This window comes from Seriola lalandi, unplaced genomic scaffold, assembly GCF_002814215.2.
Source record: "Seriola lalandi dorsalis isolate HSWRI2012SDOR001 ecotype SW California unplaced genomic scaffold, Sedor1 jcf7180002054544, whole genome shotgun sequence".
NCBI lineage: Eukaryota > Metazoa > Chordata > Actinopteri > Carangiformes > Carangidae > Seriola > Seriola lalandi.
Window position 1 is genome coordinate 4,578,626 of NW_019525097.1, and position 10,188 is coordinate 4,588,813.

Sequence of the window (10,188 nt, forward strand, 5' to 3'; positions counted from 1 at the left end):
CCACTCTGTCTGAAGATTTTCTTCCCAATGTCATCATTTGTACTTTTAACATTTTTAAAATAATTTTATTTACCCCAAATGATGGATAGACACTGTCGCCTCTCTACTTAACCACACATATACCCACACAAACACACACAAATACACATTCACCCTTGACTCCACTCCAAAGTAATTTACAACTGGGATGGCTGCCATCTCTGAAATAGCCTCTTGGTTTGTTTGGAAGAGAAACAGCATACATACAGTAGCTGCAGCCAGAGGCTGCTTGTCTGTCAACAGTGAGCAAAACAAAGCAAATAATCTCTATTAATCATTTACAACTTATTCTCATCAATTATTTCCACATTCTGTCAAATAACATGCTCAGACATGAAGGTGCTGTGTCAACAATGGACTCACTACAGTTGCATATTCCTGAGAGCTTTGACAGGCCACCCCCCTAGCTGTGAGTATCAGTGTTAGCTAATCCACCCAGAGGGGGTATTTATGTCTCTTTCTGAAACATATTTCTGCTGGCTACAATTCTGCTGAACCATTTCTTACATATTCTCCATCCTGCCAACCTTCAATCTTGCTTTCTTCCATAGGAATCACAAATGTGAAACCTGCTCTATCCACAGGGGGTGGGGGGGATTACAGAGGGTTTCATGCAGAAGAGAAATGTCTAATGCACTCATGTACCTTGCTTTTGCATTCTGACTGAAGCCTGTTAGTGTGTGTGCATGTGTGTGCGCTCTGAATGTGTCTTTGCGTGACATCCCAGAAATCTCCTTGTTGCTCCAAATAGCCCAGCAGAGCTGTACTGTACATTAACTGACAAAGTGTCAGGTAATGTACCTCGTCGTTGTTGCGGTGATGCCTTCAGAGAGCCCATGCAGCTCTAAAAATCATCTGTGTGGACTTTTTACTGTTTTACACCCTCTCATCTCACCACTGGGGTTCTCCAAAGCCATTGTAGTACCCATCACGATGACTGTACCACACCTTAAGAGCCTCTTTGGTGACAGAATCAGGACAGCTCCACCGTCAGCAGCATCAAAGCCACAGCGAGACGGAGATAGATTAATAAGTAAAGAAAAGCGTGACAGAACAAGAAAGGCGCCCAGATCACACAAAAGGCGGTAAAGTCACCTGGGGCCTGGAAAGGAGAAGAAGTTTTCAAACCTGTTTGTTTTTGTCGTGCTTGCTCAAAGAGTTCCTATGCATGAGCCTCCACCATCCCCGGAACAGCGGGAGCAGAGGAGGAGGGGTGACGGACTGCCACTGCCGAAGCTGCCATACAGAAGTTTGAAGAGCAAAAGAAGGCATGTGCTTACATCCGCATTCACCCAGCATGCCGCTGTTCATTATTCCACCAATCTGTCAGCTCCCAGTGCTGAATCATCGTGGTGGCTCAGGAGGAGGGCAAACAAGCCCTTTACAGTAATTTTTGATGTTTGAGGACATGAATGGCTCATTGATTTTAAGAGGGTATTTGAACAACATACATTGATATGCATGAGAAAAGACTTGAAGTGAGAAAGGATGAAGCTTTGTGCCTTGGAATGATAGTCTACCCAAGACGCTGGATTTGAAGTTTTCTTATGTTTTCGCCCTTTTGTCTTCTTTAACACTTCCTGTCATTTCTTCTACCATGGTGCCTCAGCTCTGCCTTTTCTTAGCATCTGAGGCTACATTCATTTTGTGGCTGGGGTCCTACTCCTAGTATCAGAGTAAAATGTCGCCGCAAGCTCAGACACTCTATTTCCCCTGCAGTCAATCACACTGAAGTTAAAGTCTTTAGAGGGATAAGGTTTTTTTTTTTGGTATCAAATATATCCTGCTTGCAGCAAGGGGATTATCAGATGCTCAGAAGTTTATGAGGCATCACTGTTTATCAGCTGCTATCTGTTGTTTAAATATAATCTTCATGATAGCCGAAAAACAGCTGTGAAATTTACAGAGCAGCGGTAAGGTCACCCTGCTGATGGGCTGTTGCTAACTGCTGCAGGAGTCGCTCGCCTTTCCCCGCATCTCGCCGGGGCGAGACCAATCAAAGCCTTAACCCACCCGGCCACTCGTGTCACAACAACCCGACACCCATCACGGTTTATTACCAAAGACACACAAAACAGAAGCAAGCTCATGGATGTACAAAATCACCCGCCGAAGCTCAGGCATTCGTGTGCCGTTATGGGCTGGGGATCGTAGCACATCATAGTCTGTGCCAAAACACACAAAACACTGCACTCCCACACTTAACTTTCCATGATCTTGCTTGACCCAGTAGTGAGGGAGAGGCGTAATGAAGCTAGCTCTGCTCCCTTACTAATCTGGTCTGACAGGTCCTGACTCTGAGAGTATGATTAATGTGAGCTGCAGCTGCAGCCGGACGCATTTAATGTCATCTGCAATATCACCCGCTCCAACAAATGAGGGACCAAATGTCATAAATTCCTGTGGCACGTTGTCCATATCCATTAGCAAACAATTTATTGCAGACGTGAGCGTGAATTTTGTTGTTATTTTCTTATGCGGGTCTTTCGAATCCATCAGTTAGCCGCTGAGCCCTGGAGTGCCACAGAAAGTCCGAGAGCGATAGCCAGTATCCAGCTGCCATGAATCATTGCTCTAGTATTCACTCATTAACCAGGTGGCGGTTTGAATTTGGGCTTTTCATAGGACCGGTGTGGTTTTCCCCCGAGGAAGCAGCGGGGAAGCAACCTGAGCATATGGGTTATGAGCATTCATACCAGAGTCAAATGTTAAGGGGGGGGTGGAGTCTGTTAACTTGTGTGCCCATGAGTAAAGACTGAGATTGGTCAGGAGCAACTTGTAATAAGAAGGGAAATGTCATTGGTCAAAGCGGCGATTAAGTCAAGGGTGCAGCAGTCAGAAGCAGCTGTACTTGTCCCAGGATTCAAGAAATTCATCTGGTGTCATTAAAAAGTGAACACATGTATAAAGGAGTAATTCCCAAAGTTGGATCCAAGCTGTGAATGAGCAGATACGTTTTTATTTGAGAGGAAAACTTCCTTATCTCACTCACCTGTGGCTGACCTTGGCACTTAATCTTCAAGTGTGATGTTGTCTTGTTTGCTTTTTCATTTTCTGAAATCCCACCCAGTGATCCAATCTTGATTATCTTACATTCACCGCCAAATAGCCCACCTTGATGTGTTTTGAAGAGTGTGAAACGTTGCTTTTCAATTCTACTTCTTGACATTAAATGGTTGACTCAGCACCGCTCTGAAAGTCAGAGTAAACAAAGGGGTTTGAGGCTCAAATGGATAAAGTAGCACAAATTGCAGCCGAATCAGTGTTGATGTTTCGCAGCGATGCCCTCAATCTGGCAAGCTGCCGCACCTCACGTAGACACCACTTGCCCCCCCACCCCCCCAAAACCAACTCAGCCTTAAAATATGTTGTCATTCGCTGCACGTTCCACGGTAGCATGCATCTTAATCTGAAGAGACGGTTCCATCTCAGCTTGCTCCCGATAACCTCGCTATTCATCGCTCCCCACGTACACCTTCAATGAAAATAGGGAAGCTCCCAGAAATAGAAATGAAAGAAGATGATTTCAGTGGCTGAATCATAGATTTACTGGAAACAACTTGAGAGAAGGAGAAAAAAGAGAGAGAGGGGAATAAAGAGAAGGGAGCAAGTTGTGATGAGGAGAAAGGAAATCTGAGGACGCGCAGGGAGAAAAATAGCTTCGGTGTTTGGCTTTGTGGCGTATTAACTTCTTGGGGTTGGAAGTATTAGAGCTGAATCTTATTGCAAGCGCTACCTGTCTGGTTAAAAATACAAGGAAGCGGCCCCTCAGTATTTGTGCCGAGGTAAACAGAATGTTGCATCATGAAAATAGACTGGTTAAATACTCTACTTCCTCTATATCATCTTGTTTAAAAAGCAATCAGTCTGTTTCCCTGTTTTAAAAGACAAATCCTAAGGGAGCATGCGGAATTTGAGAGACAAATGAGGTTCAAATCGGAAATGAAATAGTCTAGAGGAAAGTAATGAGTGGATCCTGCTTTCCTGATGAGCTTTATGCTGCTGACAAATTACTGGTAGACTTAATATCGAGTGCTGATAGACTATGAGCTTCTAAGAAACCTTGTGGAGACTGAAGGCCTGTGGGCTCTTTTCAGTTTCTCTTTTGTGTCCTGGAACAAAAACATAATGCGGGCCAATAAAGACTGGCCTTGATTTAAATGTCATTACGCTGTGTTTTTGTTGCCATGGAAACCAGCATCAGTCAGACTTTGTTTGTGTCATGGCTTGTTGATTGTTTCAGATCTAAATAAGCCACAGGCTATATTTGAGTGTTACTGGCATTTTTTTCTCCTATACTGAAATATAATATATGACATATACGTATGTCTCTATGTCAAGAGTGATGTTGCCATATACAGTATGTCACCTATGTTATTATCACATGTATACAATACATCCTCTGAAATATGAAAATATAAGCTCATAACATATTGTATATAACATAACAAATAACCACAGTAAAATGTGTACATATATATATGTCTGATATCTGTACAATATAAGCATACATACATAAACATGCATATTTGTATGGGCTATATGTCAATATATGAAATTGTTCCAATTTCTAATAGGTTTCATATATATTTTTTACACATGTACTTTTATTTTACATGTACATATATGTCATATATGGAAATTCATTATATGTACATATATTACATTTGCATATAATGGGTAATTCAGCAGGGCTCTTAGTCAAATGAAGGCACACTGTGTTTGGTTAAGACTGAAAGAGGGGCAAATAAGAATAACAACAGCGACTCACCTTTCCTCATCGGTGGGGGTGACAGAGCAGTGAGATGTGTGGTTTTTGTCCTCAGGCTGCCAGAAATGTCAGCATCACACACCGGTGGTCACCGGCGGAGGTGGCAGGAGGGATGAGGGCAGAATGCTGATGAGGACGCTGGAAACAACACAACATCTGAGTCTCTATGCGGGCAAAGACTTAATCTTCTGCACATTCATGCCCCCAGAGCTACATGTGTAAACAGACTCATATGGCTGGACGCACACACATGGACGCATACAAGTAGTCACACTCCCACGGGTTCAAAGGTATAAATACACACACACACACACACACACATATGTCCATGAACAAATGCGTACAGTAGCCTCAGTCTGACATCTGAGGCTCCAGGAGCTGAGAACCGCCTGTCACCGAGCTGTTGTCAAGAGCAGCAGGAGCAGACAGAGCTGTCTGAGGGAGTTGACCTTTTGGCTGCACCTCTAACCTTTTGTGGATCACCTGCTCGGCTCAGCTACATCTCCGGGGAGCGTACGCTCTCTTAAACCGCTCACAATCCCTTGTTAGCCCGCTCAAAGAACACACTGTATTGCTGATGCAGTAGATAGACTTTATGGCTTATGAAGTATAGATAAATCAAATAAGGCAGCTCCAGGATACAAGAACTACCAGCACCATCTTAAATTTGATTACACCTCCAGGGATACCTCAGATGGAATAAATGCTTCAGAATATTCACATACTCAATTTTTTTAAGCTGATATGCTGGTGGGTCATTACAAAATCATGTATGGGGCCGAACATTGTTAAAACTTTTTTCTTAAAATTCTACTTGGGATCACAAAGTTTCCAAAGATACCAAATGTGCAATTGGGTAAAGAATAAAGGCGAAACCAGTGTGAGTCAAAGACAGGGGAGCAGAAGAGGATGTTGGGTGATGTAGTATAAAGACCGACACAGTCTTCATTAAACGGAGGGTTGGGTGGATGGATAGGTCCAGAACCTTGACATGACAGAGCGATGTTTATTTCTTGTTTCAAACCAATAGTTGTTTGTTTTATTCATGGCTCTTCCACAGCCTTAACCTTAATGTGTTTATTACTGCAACCATGGTGATGAAAGTCTTCTAACCTTAAGGAAGTACTTATTATAACCTAAGCAATAATCTTTTCCTGCACTTCACCAAGCTGTGACTGTTCTATGAGCTTTGCTGCGTGTTTATTATTGTAGCCATGATGATGGAGGTCCAGTACATCACCACTGTCGGGCCGCTAGTTCAGGAGTTGCTCCTAAATGTCACATCAGAAGGTAGTCACTAATAGGTGGACCAGGGTCTGGTTCTGGACCCAGACGGCGTCCTATTCAGACCTGGACCCATAACCTATAAATTATTGAGAATTATTAAACATTGACGGAGCGCTTCTATTTTGATTAGTTGTTTTCTCTTGCCCTTACAGCACTGGTTTCTTGGCCCAGGAAACTCAGAGCAATTGCGTGCGCTGTAAATCATCTCATGTGACACTACTCACACAATCATTGCGGCTCAAGTCGGTGAGTGAGATACACACACAGGAGCAGATGAGATGAGAGACAATAGCCGGAGAAGTAGGTGGGGAAAGTGGGAGATATAAGAGGGGAAGAAGTAAAAACGGAGGTGTTGAAGCTGCTCAGTTGGTGGGTGTGTTCGACTGGTCATTATATAAATGGTTGAGACTGTTAAAATGTGACATGATGTTAAAAAAAAGAAGAAAAAGGGAAACTCAAACTACACTTTTTATTTAATTTTTCTAAAATGAAGCACTTTATTTTAAGATACACATTTTTCAAAAGCTCTCTGTTATGTACTTATTACTTATTACAGCCCTTATTTCCCTTGAAATGAGAAAAGAACATTTAATTATTATTAGAGTACTTATTATTTATAATCCCTCCAGCTCCAGTTCCGCACCGATGTTCTAGGCCTTTGCTTGAGGAAATCTTTTCTAACCGTACTTTTATTTTTTTTAATGGATTTTAATTGAATACCCCTGATCTACATGGTCGCTCAGGCTGGAGAACTTGTTGCTTTGTGAAGATGTAAGAGATCTTGTAGAATCAATAATAACCCCTGATGATCTCTTCTGCTCAAGGTCTCACAACTGAAACTATACTTCAAATTTGCAAGGTGAATGAATGGAAACCCGTTTTCCAGTGGCTTCAATGCATCCCGGCACATCACAGGATATGTGTTCATTGTGTGCCCCGTCTCCCCCGCTTCCTCGCTACATTCATGTCAGCCTCATTGCCCGTGCTATTGCTGCCTTGTTGAGCTGTCTGTGTCCCTCTCGCCTGTCTCTCTCTCTCGCCTCACTCCATCTCCTTTTCTGGTAATAGATGCTGAGACCTATTGATTTTTATCCCAGCTACTTCTCACTGTGCTCTGCCTGCCTCTTTCACTTATGCTGTGAGCAGCGCTGAGGTTTTTTCAGGTCAATGAAGGAGGCTCAATTACACCGCGTATTGGATCTTAATTTTAAAAATTTAATTCACGAGGTGCGGCTGACATTGAAGCTCTTCCTCTACACCCACTGGAAGGATTTTCAAGGTTTTGTTGTGAGGTCTTGTATTAGTGCCCCTGCTGAGTTACTTCAAGGACTAGCTCCTTACTAAATGATAAGAGAGTTTGGAAATAACAGACCATTTGTCCCTTAAGCACCTCATAAAAAGCTTCTAATGTTGTTTTCTCCCCATTAATCCAAAAGTAGGTTTAAATCACCACAAATTGACACCCTTGAGCAAAAAGGTCCTAGCTGCTCTTTAGAAAATGATGTCTCTCCTCCTTTCCTCACTGCATGTGGTAATGAGGGGAAATTGAGCAAAATGTGTTTTTAATTAAAAAACAATAAAGCGGCCATATTTCATGCGTGTAATTCACTATGAGATTAACCCAAGATGCAATTGAGAGTCAACAAAGTCACAGATAACACATGAAACAAAAGGAGCAATGTGGTCCAGACATTAATCAGGCTGTCAAGGGGTGTCCAGATAATAATCAGAGACGGCGCACATCATGCCAGTGTCTAGTATCTAATTACTTGACAATCTCTGACTCTTGGACCCTGGGAGGCAAAGTGGATGAGGGCAGCACGAGCGCAGCCGCCCTGCTGCCTGACGCCTCTGGGTGCTGTGTTTGAACAGTATGATTTTTCTGGTGCACTTCAACTCAGTGATCATTACTCAGAATGAGAACAGATACCGCGGCCCGGCCAGGGACTATTGACAAGGGTTATTTTTACTCTGTGGTTTGGCTTGAGGGAAGGGATAATGATTATAACACATGTATTATTCTAAAAGGTTTTTCTTGTTGCCCTCTGCCCTGGATATGCAGCGGATCAGAGCTGGTTGTAAGGCTGTCCGGTATCCCACAGTTATTCAAAAAATAATTTGCACTACAGTGGCCAATCAGTCAGACTGTAGACCTACATGTAACTGCAACTGAAGAATCGGATTTTAATGTATTCTGAAGATTAAAAGCACAAAACTTCATTAAATACAATCTTTACAATTGTCCCCGCACAAAACACTGTGGAATTTAGTCATTTCACAAAAATACATGCAAGAGAGCAGTACATTAGATGCACTTTTTTATTCCCATAAATGTTTTTTTTAGAATGAATTGAGCAATTAAACTTAAATTAAATAAAGACAACAATTAAATGACTTATGTTTATGCGCCAAGGCGTGAAGAAGTGACCTTCAGCAAAGGCTGCCTGTGCATTCAGTTCCATGTAAAATGTTTGCTTCTGCTTGTGGAGTTGTCTCGAATCAAGAGGGGAATCCTCACTCTTTGATGAAAGTGGGTTGCCAAATAAAGTGAAATTCGATTTCAGCTTATATGAAGCAAGGACAGTAATATTCTCCCTCAGCAGGTGATTCAGGCACGACATGTATCCCACAATTCACTGCAATCCAAGGTTGCACAAAATTGGAGCCTTAGGATTTTACAGTAACGCTAACCTACAAATCTAATGTGATGTAATAATAATGTAACAGGCAAGCTTATTATTTGCCCTTATCTAACGATTAAGAGGAGCAGCACCATGTCTTAGATTTGTTCAAAGATAATATTTGTCAAGGAAAAAATGACTACAAGGGAACAAGCTACTGAGAAGAATTAAAATTTACTGAACTCAAGTAGTATAGAGAAATAATGTGATCTTCAACTTTATAATTCAAAGAAGGAACAACGGTAAAATTTAAACATTGATGAATTATTTTTCCTGTGAACTGATAATAGCATTCAAGAAATTTTAGTTCAAGCTACCCAGAGTTTTCTTGTTACATTCAGTGTTTCACACCAAAACATATTGTGTGCATCCTTGAGGGCTAACAAATAATTTGAATAGATTATTAAATAGAAATAGATAAATAGATCATTTTAAAACATGTTCAGACTAAATGCGTGTGTTTTTTTTGGGGGGGGGGGGTTTTTGGTTATTTAAAAACCTGCATGGCTTACATCATGTCTTAGTCGTCCCACCTTTTGCTGATGCATTTCTGCCAACAGTGTTCAAACCATCAGTAGTAAAGTGCATTTGACACCCATGTGAGTCCTTGTTGGCGCGATAGCAAGGACAAAACAGGGACCCACCCACCAAAACATTGCTCCAAATCTCCAATTAAATAAAATGTATTACTCAAAAGAGTGACAAATTTATGTTTTAGTTTTTGTTGTTTTTTTTTAATTAACAACAAATCTTGCAACAGTGTGGCTCATTTATGTTTGTTTTAATAGTGTTTGGACAAAAATGGAGCTCTATGGCACAGAGGAATGAGCTTTATCAGGCTTGGGCTGCACAGACAAAACTTGTTAATAGGATTAATTCATTGTTTTGATTGTATGGTTTTGCTCCTTTCACTGGATTTGTTGAAACATACGTGTACAAGAAACACCACTGTTTATAAAATAAACCCCATAACCAATATCTTTAATTCAACATGTGGTGTGATCATTCATTTCTGGTTGTGCGTTTAACACCAGTGGACACACACAAGACCAAAGGCATAAAACACATCTCTCCGTCCCTGCTGCCTCTTTCTATTTCATAAGGACACACAAGGACAAAAGCACGCACCCACACACGCCCACACACACACACACACACACGTACCCCTCTTGTTATCAGGCTACACTACAGTGGCTGGCAGAGTGAGTGATAGGTCTGTGTTTGTGTGTGTGTGTTTGTGTGTGTGTGTGTGTGTGTGTTTGTGTGTGTGTGTGTGTGTGTGTGTGTGTGTGTGCGTGTTTGTGTGTGTTTTCGCTCAATGTCTCTTGCTCAGGCAGTTGGCCACAGCAATTTTGCAGGAGTGAACAGTGACCTTTGACTCCATTACAGCTGATTGGATTGGTCCCCCCC